Source organism: Octodon degus, unplaced genomic scaffold (genome assembly GCF_000260255.1).
Source record: "Octodon degus isolate 3935 unplaced genomic scaffold, OctDeg1.0 scaffold00276, whole genome shotgun sequence".
Classification (NCBI taxonomy): Eukaryota; Metazoa; Chordata; class Mammalia; order Rodentia; family Octodontidae; genus Octodon; species Octodon degus.
In genome coordinates, this window is record NW_004524852.1 from 1,837,448 (window position 1) to 1,852,404 (window position 14,957).

At 40.0% G+C, this 14,957-nt stretch overlaps 1 protein-coding gene and 2 pseudogenes across 1 annotated transcript in view; 2 read left to right on the plus strand and 1 right to left on the minus strand.

Moving 5' to 3' along the window:
- Rnf212b (ring finger protein 212B) overlaps positions 1–14,957 on the plus strand; it is a 60,985-nt gene that overhangs the window by 16,162 nt on the left and 29,866 nt on the right. The window lies entirely within an intron of this gene.
- Positions 6,599–7,257, plus strand: LOC101570396 (annotated as a pseudogene).
- Positions 7,984–9,676, minus strand: LOC101570800 (annotated as a pseudogene).

Consider the following 14,957-nt stretch of genomic DNA (forward strand, 5'->3'; position numbering starts at 1 on the left):
TTTTTCAGATAAAGACCAATAAACTTATTCATCAAGAAAAAATAAATAAAAATAAATAAATGTAGCCTCAGAGGAGACTTTTCTGCCCACTATATTTAAATTAGTATCCCATTTATTCTTTTATAAAAGTATATTGTTCCTCTCATTTCCCTTCTCCTCCCCTCCTCTTTCTTTCCCTTCCTTCTCTTTGCTGGAGATTGAACACAGGGCCCTGCACATCTTGGCAAGCACATTACCAGTAAGCTGTATCACTGGCTTTAGGAATCATTTTTTATTTTAATTCCTTTGTATATATAGTCCTTCACTAAATCATGTTAGTTGTGGCTCTCTGAAATATCTTGATGTAGAGAAAACATTCTCTCAGGCTTTCACAGAGAGCAAATTGGTCAAGCAACGGCCGTGACTCATCCACATGGTTGACACTGACAAAAGATCTACAAACTGCACTACAGGGTTTGAAGTAGAAACACTACAGTTTTCTCAGGGCAAATCCTGAGATAATTTGACTGAACTTGTCAGATACAATAGTTACATTTTTTGTTATATAGGTCTTGCTTTATCTTGATTTTAACCATTCAGCAGGAAGGTATAAAAACGAGCTATAAAAAGTAAAGCCATATTAATATGCTGAGCTGTAAAAGACTCAAGTCAACAACTTATGACATTGCCAGTCATGCAGATAACCCACTACTATTATAGACTGCTGGACTATATTGGATTACTTTGCTGAATTCACACACCTACAATATATGAATGGCAATGGAATACCCATCTCTGACAAAAGTAAACAAAAAAGGGGGATATAAATGAAGGTCCATTTTGTAGTGAAAAAAATATATATCTGTATATGCAAAATAGTTAGCATAGATATAAGCTACTTTCGCTTGGTTCAATGAGAAGAAAGTTTTGAACTAATAGTGTTTAGACAAGATATCATGTCTGCATCTTGCATTATGAACAACTACTACAAAGACAACAATGTGCAGTGTATTAATTATTGTAACTATCCTACCAACCTGTTTTGAAACTGTCTCATTGCTACTTCTCAATAAAATTAATATTAAAAAAATAAAATATCTTGAATTTCTTTACCTCCAGCCTAGCTCAGGCCATCATAGTTTCCTATTGAATTACTATAGTAGCTTTCTAATAGATCTTTTAACTTCTTGAAACCTGTGAGCCAAAATGAACCTCCTTAAATTGTGGGTCTCAGGTATTTTGTGCCAGTGATGGAAAAATGACTAATATACTGTTTTTAAATTATTTTCATAGATAGTTGTCTCTTTTGCCTCTGGGACTTAGTATATGATAGTCTATCTGGAACATCTGTGATTTCAATACATATAAAATCAACATATAAATTGCATTTATCGATGATTATATCTATGTTTGCGATTTTCTTGTTACTTGTCTGCATCTACCCTTAAGGACAGGGACAATATCAGTCTTACTCATACTATATATATATCAGCTTTTTTTTTTTTTTTTTTGTCTTTTTGAGATAAGGTCTTGCTATTCAGTTCAGGCTGGCCTTGAGCTCACATTGTAGCCCAGGCTGGTCTTGAACTACAATGATCCTCCTGCCTCAGCCTCCCGAGTGCTGGGATTAGAGGCATGCACCACCATGCCTGCCTCTGTATATCAGCTTTCAACAGAGTATAAGGAACATAGAAGGATTTAACAAATACTTTATGAAAGAACAAGAATAGTCTTCTCTATTCCTTTAATGTATGTGAAACATAATAAAGTGGTAATACTGATAAAATTATTAGAGTAGGATTTTTTTTTTCTTTCAGAACTGGGGATTGAACTCAGGCCCTTGTGCTTGCCAGGCAAGTGTTTATTTTGCTGAGCCATCTCCCTGGCCCTAGAGTAGGAATTTCAAGATCAAATCTGCTTGATCGTGTGTAGCTTCATTTTCTGAACCAGTCATATTCCCTTCACATGTGATATTTATGCCACTCCTTGTAAAGATCTATCCAGGAAATGTCTATGAAAGTGAGATAGCTCAGTGATCTAAAGGTGCCTGCTTAGGCAAGCTGAGGCAAAGTGCAGTGACTGGTTCAATTCTCAGCACCACATGCCACACGAGCTGCACCCCCAGAGCAGGCTGAGCTGGCCACACACACACACACACACACACACAAGACCAAAAAAGAAAACTGCCCTCAAACAAAAAAAGTTCCAAATTTTGGTAGTAATGATCACAAAATTCTCAAAACTGTGCCTGATTTAAAAAAATCTGAAGGAAGGGCCAAGGAGATGGCTTAGTGGAATAAGCGCTTCCCTGGCAAGCGGAAGGCCTGAGTTTAATCCCTGGTTCCACCAAAAAAAAAAAAAAAAAAAATCTGAAGGAAATTCATAGAAGATTATAAAAGATCACAAACCCACAAAAATAAAGACCCTACAAATAAAAAGAAATATGTATTTTTTGTTGTTTTCAAAAGGAAATATAAAATGTCCCATCTACTTTTTTTTTTTTTTTTTTTGTGGAACCAGGGATTGAACTAAAGCCCTTGCACTTGCCAGGCAAGCACTTATTCTACTGAACTATCACCCCAGTCCCCCATCTACTTTTTAAATAACAGTTTTATTAAGATAAACTTTATACACTATAGAATTCACCCTTTGAAATATGCAGTTCAGTGGTTTTTAATAAATTCACAGAATTTTGTGATCATTACTACCAAAATTTGGAACTTTTTTTGTTTGAGGGGGGTTTTCTTTTTTGGTCTGTGTGTGTGTGTGTGTGTGTGTGTGTGTGTGTGTGTGTGCACGCACGCACATGGCCATCTCAGCCTGCTCTGGGGGTGGGGCTGGTTGGCGTGTGGTGCTGGGGATGGAACCAGTCACTGTGCTTTGCCTCAGCTTGCCTAAGCAGGCACTTCAGATCACTGAGCTATCTCACTGGCCCCTCTTTTTTAGTCTTTTTGAGACAGGGTTTCACTGCAGTTCAGACTGGCCTTGAACTCACTATGTAGTCCAGAATGGCTTCAAACTCCAAGTGATCCTCCTGCCTCAGCCTCCTGGGTGCTGGGATTACAGGTGTGTGCCAGTATGCCCAACCTTTAAAAAAACAACAAACAAAAAACAGGTCTCGTTTGTAGTTTACACTAGCCCTGAACTCATTAATTAAGCCTGGGCTAGCACTGAATTTACAATCCTCTTGCCTTAATCTCTTTGGTGCTAGAAATACAGTTGTACATCAACACACCCAACTGATATGCTAATTTTTATATGGCATATATTTTCATTTCTCTTGGTTAAATATGTAGGTGTGGAACCACTGGGTCAAATGATATTTCTATGTTTAACTTCTTTTTTTTTTTTTTTTCCTTTCTGTGCAGGAGATTGAATCCAGAGCTTCATTGCATGCTTAGACAGGGACTTTACTTCTAAGATACATGCCCAACCCTTTTTTGCTGTTGTTTTATTTTGAAATGGCATCTGTGTTCCCCAGGATGATCTTGAACTTCCTGGCTCAAGTGATCCTCCTGCCTCAGCCTTCCCAATGGCTGGAAAGGCATGCATGACTCTGCCCAGTTTTTTTTTTAACCTATTTATGTACAATGAGGACCTCATTCATGCTAAGCAAGCACTGTACCACTAAGCTACATTGCCAGCCTCAGTTGCTAAATTGCCTAGACTGGGCTCAAAACTGCAATCTTCCTACCTCAGCTTCCCAGAGGGCTAGGATTACAGGAGTGCATGATCATGCTTGGCTACTGTTTAGAATTTTGAGGAACTGCCAGATCGTTCATCCAAGTAATTGGGCCATTTATATTCTTACTGGTAGTTTTAATCTGTTTATGCTACTATAATAAAATAGCTTATGCTGGACACTTTATGAATAACAGAAATGTATTGATCACAGTTCTGAATCCTGATAAGCCCAAGACCAAGGCATCAGTAGATTCATTGTATAGTTGGGGGATATTTACATGTAGGATGGTACCCTCCTGTATGCTCACAGGGCAGAAAGCCCAGTCTAGGCAATTTAGCAACTGAGGCTGGCAATGTAGCTTAGTGGAACAGAAAAGATCCCTCAAAGTAGTACAGAAAGGATCCCTCAAACCTCTTTTATGAGGCCTCAATCTCATCCTAATCTCCTCCTAGGTCCCATATGTTAATACTGTGGTATCAAGGGTTAAGTTTTAACATATGAATTTGGGAACATAAACATTCAGACAGTAGCAGGCCATAAATATTTTAGGCTTTGCTGGCCATGCAGTCTCTGCCACTTTATTTACACAAATAGGCTGTGAGTCCAATTCTACCTGTAGTCTGGAGTGTACCCACCTTTGTGTTTGATTATAAGTTTTTCTAAGATATGAGCTTTGTCTTCAGCCCACACAGTCTTGGCAAACTGTGAGCATTTGTTAAAATAAATTGGAGGTTGTTGATCTTTGCAGTTTATGTCAATGATAACTTCCCATTTGGATTGTTGAATCAGTAGTTTTCTGACCTTTCATCTACTTTATTTCTTTGAAGACTTTGAAGCCATGTTTATGCCAAAATATGCATAAATAATTATCATGTATACTTTTTTTTTGTATTTAGGATAGGATCTACAGGGCCTCACTATGTAGATTGGACTAATAGTGATTCTCCTGTTTTCAGCCTCCCAAGAACTGGGATTACAGGAGCACCCCACCACGCCAGTCTCAGTCTCAGTCAAGCTGTCTCAACACACGCTGGGGGCAGGGCCAGCATGGCACACTGGGGATTGAAATCCAGTCACTGTGCTCTGCCTAAACAGTTGCTTTAGTCCACTGAGCTATCTGGTTGACCCTGATTGCTTTTTTTTTTTTTTTTTATTTTTTTAAGTCTTTTTGAGACAGGGTCTCACTATGTAGTTCAGGCTGGCCTTGAGCTCACTTTGTAGCCCAACTGGTCTTTTTTATTTTTTTTTCCATTTTATATATTTGGTACAGGGTCTCACTACACAGCTCAGACTCATAGTGGTCCTCCTATTTTCAGCCTCCCCAGCACTGAGATTACAGTCTGTACCACCATGCCTGGACTCTGTTGCTGGAGCCCTGGAGGACGGGGCCAGCATGGCATGTGGAACTGGAGAGTAAACCCTGGTCCCTGCACTTGCCAAAGCAGGCACTTAGTCTGCTGAGTTATCTTGGTGGCCCACCAAGCTGGTCTTGAACTCGCAACAATCCTGCCTCAGCCTCCTGAGTGCTGGGATTACAGGCATGCACCACAACAACTGGCTCATGTAACTGCTGTAAAATAACAGAAACACCATTGGTGGCTTCACATCACCTAAATTTTAGACTCCTAGAATACCACATAGTTTCCTTAGTGGTTTGGTTCCTCCTAACTTCTCCCATTTCAGCCATAACCTTTGCTCCTTATAGCTTACATATCAACACATGATGTATGTTGTTATCTAATCTATTAGGTAGGTGTAGTTTGTTGTAGTTCTTCCTCTGCTTCACTTTGAGTTTTTTTAAATGTCAGGTCCTTTTTAAGAAAAGGACTGTCACTTTTGAAGGTGACAGAGCACATATGATGGTACTAATATAAGTGTCCTCCTCTGAAGTGGCTTGCAAGTCTTTTCTGCAGTAGTGGGCATTGAACCCAGAGCTTTTTTTTTTTGTGGAACCGGGGATTGAACTCAGGTCCTTGCGCCTGCCAGGGAAGTGCTTACTCCACTGAGCCATCTCCCCGGCCCAGAGCTTTTTTATTGAGCTACTTCCTCTGCCTTTTTTGAGACAGGATCTACTTAGTCCCCATAGGATTAAAACTTATGATCCTCCTGCCTCAGCCTACCAAGTGCTGGGATTACAGGTATGCACCACTTTGCCAAGCCATTCTTTACAACTAGGGTACTAGTAGATTCCTGTGTGCACCTATGCTTTCTTTGTTTTTGTTTTGTTTTGTTTTGTTTTGTTTTTTTGTTTTGTTTTGTTTTGTTTTGTTTTATTTTGCCACATAGTTGTTTAGCTTGCATGTCTTCCACTGTAAGGTCTTACTATTTCTCTAGGGGAGCAATTTTACCAGAGTATGCTTGTAACCTAAGGACTTCTATATCTCTCTGAAATGTGGCAAGCAGAGAAAAACTTTATGAGCTATTATTTTGATGAAGCAGAGCAACATGACAATTAGATTCAGGCAAGGAGAACAGTTGAGATACAATAATTCCTTAAGGTCAGGTTCCACACATTGTTCACATATAAAACAACTATTATATATAGTATCAGACATTCTATGATACAAATCCTCAAAATCATGAGGCTTTAAAATTGAGTCTGATTTGCTGAAGCATTCCTCAAATAGTCATTGAGGCTTAGTATGTGTTGATATTCAGATACTTTGTCAAGCAAGCAAAGATGTCTCCTTTCTCTGAAACTAAAAATAATTAACATCCTCTCATGTGATCTACCTGTGTATTCCTGAGGTAAAGTACCACTGCAGTGTAAGATACAACTGGAGAAAGGTCCCAGAGTTATGTTCAAAAGAGGAATAACCTTTCCTTTTGGAGGCATGCAGCAGAAAGATGGCAGTACAGATTTCTAAGAAGAGGAAGTTTGTTGGAAGTTTGTCACTGATGGCATCCTCAAAGCTGAATTGAATGAGTTCCTCACTAGGGAGCTGGCTGAAGATGGCTATTCTGGCATTGAAGTCTGAGTTACACCCACCAGGACAGAAATCATTATTTTAGCCACCAGGATACAGAATGTTCTTGGTGAGAACGGCTGGAGGATCCAAGAGTTGACTGCTGTTGTTCAGAAGAGGTTTGGCTTCCTTCCCTGAGGGTAGTGTAGAGCTTTATGCTGAAAAGGTGGCAACAAGAGGTCTCTGTGCCATTGCTCATGCAGAGTCTCTGTGTTACAAACTCTTAGGAGGGCTTGCTTTGTGGAGAGCCTGCTGTGGTGTGCTGCGGTTCATCATGGAGAGTGGAGCCAGGGGCTGTGAAGTCATGGTATCTGGGAAACTCTGAGGACAGAGGGCTAAGTCCATAAAGTTAGTGGATGGCTTGATGATCCACAGTGGGAACCCTGTCAACTACTGTGTTGACACTGCTGTGAGCCATGTGCTGCTCAAACAGGGTGTGCTGGATATCAAAGTAAAGATCATGCTACCCTGGAATTCAGTGGTAAGATTGGCCCCAAGAAGCCTCTGCCTGACTGTGTGAGCACTGTGGAACCCAAAGATGAGATCCTGCTCACCACTCCCATCTCAGAGCAGAAGGGTGGGATACCAGAGCCACCTGCCATGCCCCAGGTGGTCCCTACCACATAACAGGGTGTTCCTGGAAGCAGTATCTGAAAATTGAGGCTGCTGTGAGGAAACATTTAATAAATCTTGCACAAAGACTAAAAGAAAAAGAGTAATAACAGTCTTCCTAGATATTCCAGACAATTTGTAGTCATAGTATTCCATTCATTGAGCAATGTCTATAAATCTATAAAAGTTTTCAAGTTTTCTGGATGGTTCAACCCCTTTGGTGCTCTTTATCTTGTGATCAAATTATCAGGATAATTATTTAATTAACCAACACTTTGTCTTTCTTGCCCAAATAACATCATTAATCCCTAACATCTTTGTCCATCTTTATATTTGATGGCACATCAGGCAGTTCAGTACAAGGAAGTTGGTTAAATCCCAGTACCTACTGCCAAAGAAAGGAATACCAAAATATCAGAACTAAATAAGAAAAAAAATCACAAAAATATTAAAATACATATAGTGACTAGATTGTAAAGAAACTGTCTTTCTAGATAGAGTGTAGTAGAAATTTGAACAATTAGGGGAAAAAAAGATATCCTTAGTGACTGGATCAACAAACATAACAAAAACTCTTAAAAAAGCATACTGGAAGTCTAATCCCAAGGAAATACATAGAAAAAAGGATACGATTTTAAAAAAAATATTTGTAAGGGAAGTTAATACTTTAACAGATCTAAAATATCTTCCTGTGCAAAAATTTAAATGGAATTACCAATTTTTTGCATTGCTATAGTTAATGTGAATTTATAAGCAAAGAGGCAATATTATCATAACTTTTCTTTAAGCTTGAACACATATAAAGGAGCAATACATTTTTCAAAACCTTGTTGACCTGAAAGTAATTTGACTTGATTTTTACTGAAAGTCCCTCCAGCAGTCTTCAGCCCAGCTGGGATCACCAGGTAGATTTCCAGGACAGGCCTGTATCACTTCTGTCTCCAACAGGCCGGAGAAGATAGTCTCTGATAACCATCAGGATACCATCTCTTATTCTGAGCTGCTTGGCTGTCATTTGGATTCATATTCCAAAAGTATCTCCTTTGTGCATAGTCCTCTCCAGCAGGGCCAGGAGGAGGGACATGGCCACTCTGGTAAACATTTTGAGTTTGTGAAAATTTTCTGACTGATTGTTGCCTGTTCTGGGTTTGGGTATGAAAATGCTGAGAAATGGGGGGATTTTTCAGGTTATACCTTGATCCATGGTTAACAGACTTGTTATTGTTGTGGACCAGTTCCAAAGAGTCTTCAACACCACTTGAACTGGATACACTGAAATTCTAGTTCTTTCTGATAGGACCATTCTGAAGATCTTCAGTGTAGTTTTACCTTTCCATGCAATGTCCTCAGCACCTATTGAATAATTTAATTGCATCATCTGGCCTCACACCATCTACATCAATCAAATATCTGCAGATGAGGTACCCAGTCCTGTTTAAACCATGGGTACAATGAACACCAATAAATTTGTCATTATCTTTATTTTCTTTCAAAAATTTATTAACAGCACACTTGAATTTAAAAATAGTGCCATCACTAGGCACTTGATGCCATCTATAAAAATTTTTATTTATTTATTTTTTTTTAATTTTTTTTTAATTTATGTGTGTGTGTATGTGTGTGTGTGTGTGGCCAGCTCAGCCCACCAGGGGGCAGGCTGGCTGGCATGTGGTGCTGGGGGATTGAACCGTGGTCCCTGGGCTTTGCTAAGCTTGTTCTAAGTAGGTGCTTTAGACCACTGAGCCATCTCACCAGCCCTATAAAAAATTTTAAATAATAGTTTTTGGCAAATCCTCTCATTTAAATAGCACTGAGGATATGTTAAATCAATAATCAGTCCAAGCTCTTCATTTTCTCTTGAATTTTGTTGAAAAGATCCATAAGAAAAAGAGTGTTCTTCTGAAGAAAGATTCACTTCAAAATTCTTTTGCAATGGTACTTTAAGAGCAATGAAGCAAGTCCCAAGCATCAACTGGGAGATAGTCTTTATACCTCTCTGGGATGTGGTTTTCACCTTCCTTCTTCGATGAAGGGCATTCAGAAAAGTTGTGCCATCAGCCTCAGCCACTGCAGGCATGATGCCATTGGCTCACATGGGTCCCAAAAAGCCACCCTCTGGATACCAAGCAAGTCAGAGTCATGGCCCTCTGTCTCCACTTTAGATTTTTGAGACGGTGTTGCTATGTAGGTTGTGCCGGTCTTGAACTCATAATGTAGCCCAGGTTAGCCTTGAACTTGCAGCAGTCCTACTGCCTCAGCCTCCTTAGTGCTGAGATTGCAGGTGTATGCCACAATGCCTGGGCTGCTGTTCTTTTATAGATCATATAGTTTCATAATTAGTATACTTTGTACATACTTCTGCATATAACCTTATATTTTATTTATTGGTTTACATGTCAAAATGCCTGTTCTAGTATATGAGGAGTTACTAAAAGACAAGAATACATGCCATTCATCTTGGCACCTAGAATTACTATATTTGTAATAAAGTTATTAAGTAGGGCCAGGGAGATGGCTCAGTGGAATAAGCGCTTCCCTGGCAAGCTCAAGGACCTGAGTTCAATCCCCAGTTCCACAAAAAATATATATAAATAAATAAATAAATATAAAGTTATTAAGTAGAGGTTAAGAGAAAGTAGTGAATAATCTTTGCACTATATATTATCTCTTTGACCCTGCATGAAATGTTTTCTGATACCAGTCAGTTCTCTGATACCAACGAGGTTCTCCAGCAGTTCAATTTTTTTTTCAAACATTCAGGGTTTTTTTTAAATGTATTTAGTACAGGGTCTCACTATGTAGATTGGACTTGTAGTGATCCTCATTTTTTCAGCTTCCCAAGTGCTCAGATTATAGGCACACACCACCACACCCAGTCTCAATTGTCAGCTCAGTGTGCCCCCTGGGGTGGGGCCAGCACAGCTTGTGGTGTCGAGGATTGAACCCTGGTCCCTGAGCTCTGCCTAAGCAGTCACTTTAGTCCACCGAGCTATCTGGCCGGCTGTTCAACATTTTTTTTTTTAAATGGGAACATCACTTTTACTAACATTTTCAGGCCACGATGGACAGTTTCACAGTGAACAATCTTAGAACAATGGAGTACATATAAGATGGCAAAAGGCAGATAAACACTGTGTTTGCCCTAATCTTTCAGCATCTCAGTTCCTATGATACTGGCCTCACTACAGATGTCAGCAGGGTACCTGGGCCATCTACATTTCAGTCCATAATGGGGAGATAGCTCAGCGGCATAAGTGCCTGCCTGGCAAGTGCAAGGTCCTGAGTTCAGTCCCTGGTACTGAAAAAAAAAAAAAAATTCACATTTCAGCCCAGTAACTACAAAATCAGAAGTCCACCATCTGCTTCCTCTCCTCATCCCAACTTTGCTAACTTAAAAGGACTCACAGAATTCAGAAATATATGTTACTTATTACTTCTCAACTATAAAAGATACAACCCAAACATAGTCATATGAAAGAGATATGTAGGGTAGAGGCACATAGCTCCCATACCCTCTTTGGGCATCCCATTCTTTCTAGCACCTCAATATGTTCAACCTAGAAGCTCTCCAAAACTCCTTGTTTAGGGGCTATTATTATTATTATTATTATTATTATTATTATTTTAACTTTCTACAAAGCTTTTATTCTAGAGGGGTTCAGTCCTTCTTGGCAGCTGCCTTCCTCATGGTGGCCAGCACATTGCTCAGCTCCTCTTGCTTCCTCATGGTGCGGATGTGTCCCCGCCCTTTTCTTGATGAACTGAGGGCACGCTTGTCCATGGAGACCTTGAGCAGCTCCATGGCACACAGCTCGTAGGGTGCGAAGCCGCACACCTCCCGGATTATGTCCCACACGAACTTGGGGTGTTTGGTGAGGTGTCTGCAGTGACAGTTGTGCCTCAGTTTACTCACATTCTTAGTCACCGTGTGGCCCTTGTTGAGGCCCACGGCCATAGGATAGCAGAGGGCCATGGCCATAGGATAGCAGTGGTTGCTGTGGCAGAAGCTTAGGGGCTTTTATGAAGGTTCTATTACTTAGACATGGTTGATTAAATAATTGACCTTTACTGATTGAATCAGCCATTAGTCCTTCTCTTTTCCCCAGATCTAGGGAGGAAAAGAAAGGGTGTGTTGAAAGTTCCTGTTCCTCTAACCAGTTGGTTCCTCTGGCAACCTGCTCCCATCCTAAAATTTTCTAAGAGCCCACCAAGAGTCATCTCATTAATACAAAATCAGATGTGGGGGCTGGTGAGATGGCTCAGTGGTCTAAAGCACCTACTTAGAACAAGCTTAGCAAAGCACAGGGACCGCGGTTCAATCCCCCAGCACCACATGCCAGCCAGCCCCGCCCCCTGGTGGGCTGAGCTGGCCACACACACACACACACACACACACACACAAATAAAATTTTAAAAAAAAAATCAGATGTGGTTAAAGGGGTAAGTTTGTATGAATAACAAATTTTTTCTATGGCTCAGGAAATTTCAAAGGTTTTAGAATCTTTGTTAGTCAGTTTTCCCATGCTATGACAAAATATCTGATAAAATCAACTTAAAGGAAGAAAGGTTTATTTTGGCTCATGGTTTCAAAGGTTTTTGGTTTGTGGTTGGCTGGATCTTTTGCTTTGGCCTGTGGCAAGGCAGAAACACCACGGGGGAGCACATGGTAAAGAAAGCTTCTCACTCCATGGTGGCCAGGAAGCAGAAAAAGAGGAGGGAGGGGGCAGGGTTCTAATATGTTCATCAAGGACCTGCCCCTAGTAACCTAAATTTCTTACACTGAACTAGCCTTTCTCCTAAAGTTTCACCACACCCCAGTAGTGCCACAGGCTGGTGACTAAGCCTTCAACACATGAGCCTTTGGGAGAAAGTTAAGATCCAAGCCATAGCATTCCACCCTGGACTCCCAAAGGCTCATGTTCATCTCATAACACAAAATGCATGGAGTTCATGTTCATGAATCCCACAGTCTTAACAGTTCTGTCCTTGCTCAAAAGTTCAAGTCCAAAGTCTCTGAGACTCAGGGCAAACTCTTAGCAGTTGACTCCTAAAAAAATCAAATAAAGTTAAATATTTTCAAGATATAGTGATAGAGGGTTGATATTCCTATTTCAAAAGGAAGGAATAAGGACATAGAGATGGAGATGTTGTACCAAAACTGAGCAGGATATACATTAGCTCTTGTAGCACCATGTCTGGCATCCAGGGAACAATGTGGTAATATTTGGGCCACCAAGGGTTTGTGTTCCTCTGCCCCTGTATCTTGGGTGGCTGCAGCTCACATGGTCATTCTCTTGGACTGATTCTGTTCACTGCCAGCTATTTCCTTTAGCAGTAGTTCTATATTCTTGGCATCTGTAATTTCCCAAAATATCCATGGCAGCTGTAGTTTCACTATCATAGCTTCATGAATTGCTCTGTCAGAGTTTTCTTGCAAGGATTCTGATTCTACCTAGACTTTCCTCTGATATCATGATGGAGGCCAGCCTAGGCTAGCTAGTGAGTTCAAGGACAACCTTGAACTTTCAGCAATCCCTTAGCCTTAGCTTCCCAATTTCTGGGATTACAGGTAAGTACCACTACACCTGGCTGTAGATGGAACTTTAAATGTGCTCCTCTTCTGGACAAAAGGCAAGTTTTTCAAATATTTCCTCTTTGCTTTTTGCTCTTTATTCTCACTACATACAGTATCTAGCTAAAAGAAGCTAGTAATACCCATGCTGCTTCCTGAATGCTATGCAGCCTTAAATTTTCTGCCACCACTTAAAAGTCTATCACTTTAAAATCACAATTTCCCACAAAGTCTTGGGGCATTGACAAAGTGCAGACAAGTTATTTACTAGAATGTTCCATGATTAGCCTGCATTCTAATTTTCAACTAAGTCTTTATTTCCATCTGAAACTGTTTCATGATCACAGCCTTCACTGTCCTCATTTCTTTCTGCATTCTGGTCTTCAGAGTGCCATCAGAATTGCCCATTCAGATCTGCTGACAACAGTTTGAAGTTTTCTCTAGGTTACTTCTATAAACTTTTTCAAATTCTTCCCTCAAATCAACTTCAAAGGCTTATGAATGACAGTACCAGTCTCAGCAATGACACCAGTTCTCAGTTTCAGATTTCTGTTAGTTGGCTTTCCATACTATGACAAAATACCTGAGATAAACAACATATAAGGAGTATGTTGTTTTGGCACATAATTTTGGAGCAATTCTGTGGTTGGCTGGCTGTGTTACTTTAGAGAATATCATGGCAGAAAGCATCTATCAGAGCAAAGCCACTCATTTCATGGCATTGACAAAGTAGGAATATAAAAAAAGAGCAGGTGAAGGCTTCCAATAACTCCTTCTAGGGGCAAGCCCTGAGGAGCTAACTCACTTCCCCTGTACCCTCCTTCCTAATGGCTCCACCAATAGCACCATCAGCTGCGACCAAGCCTTCAACATATGGCTGGGGAGATTTGAGGGTTGAAAGCATAACAGAAACTTTGGGCTAAGAATCAAGGGAAAAGACCAAATGTTTTTTCTTATTTTTTTCTTTTTCCTTTCTTTTTTTTTTTTTTTTTTTTTTTTTTTGTGCAGGGTCTCACTGTGCAGCTCGAACTCATAGTGATCCTCCTGTTTTGAGCCTCCCCAGCTCTGGGATTACAGGTGTGCATCACTACACCCTGACTTGGTCACTGGCTCAGCGTGCCTAGGGGCAGGGCCAGTGCAGCATGTGGTGACAGGGATCGAACTCTGGCCCCTATGGTAACCTAAGCGGGTGTGTAGTCCACTGAGCTATCTCACTGGCCTTCAGATATGTTTCTTATACCACACGTTACTTTAAAAATATGCCAAAATCAATTTTAAAATAGTTTTAAAACTTTTTAACTGAGCATGTTGATGCTCACTTGCAATCTCAGCATTGTGGGAGGCTGAGGCCAAGAGGATCCCAAGTTTAAACCCATCTGGGCAATTTAGTAACTTAGCAAGACTCTGTCTTCAAATGAAACAATTTTTTAAAGGGTTCGGGATATAGCTTATTACAAAAGCCTGGGTTCAATCCCTAGTACTGCAAACAAAATAAAAACAAGCAAAAACATGCCGTCCCTCACATGAACCATTTATGTCCATAGACAAATTTGATCATCTAACAATAGAGAAAAATTTAAAAATTAACAAAAACAAACACAGAAAATAATAATGTGCACATTATGTAATAATTTTCCATTTATTTACAATCCTACTTCAACAATTATCAGCTGATGTCCAATTTTTAGCATTTACATTTCCCCAGTTGTCTCATAATTGTTTTAGAAGTTTGTTTGAATTAGATTTCAATAAAATACACGTATGGGCTGGGGAGATGGCTCAGTAGAATAAGCACTTGTCTGGCAAGTACAAGGGCCAGAGTTCAATCCCTGGTTCCGCAAAAAAAAAAAAATAATAATAATAAATAAAATATGTATATTCAGTTGGTGGTTGTTCAGTTAAATTTTTTTTAATGATACAAGGGACTGAACCCTGGTAGCACTAAGATATATATATATACTGACTAACACTAAGATGTGTGTGTGTGTGTGTGTGTGTGTGTGTGTTACCGAGACTCAAACTTAGGCCCGTGTGCTGATATTAAGGTGCTGTGCCACTAAGCTATATCCCTGGCTTCCCTTTCTATTTTATTTTTAAAATTTTGAGACTGTCTTGCTAAATTGCCTGGGCTGGCTTTGGATTT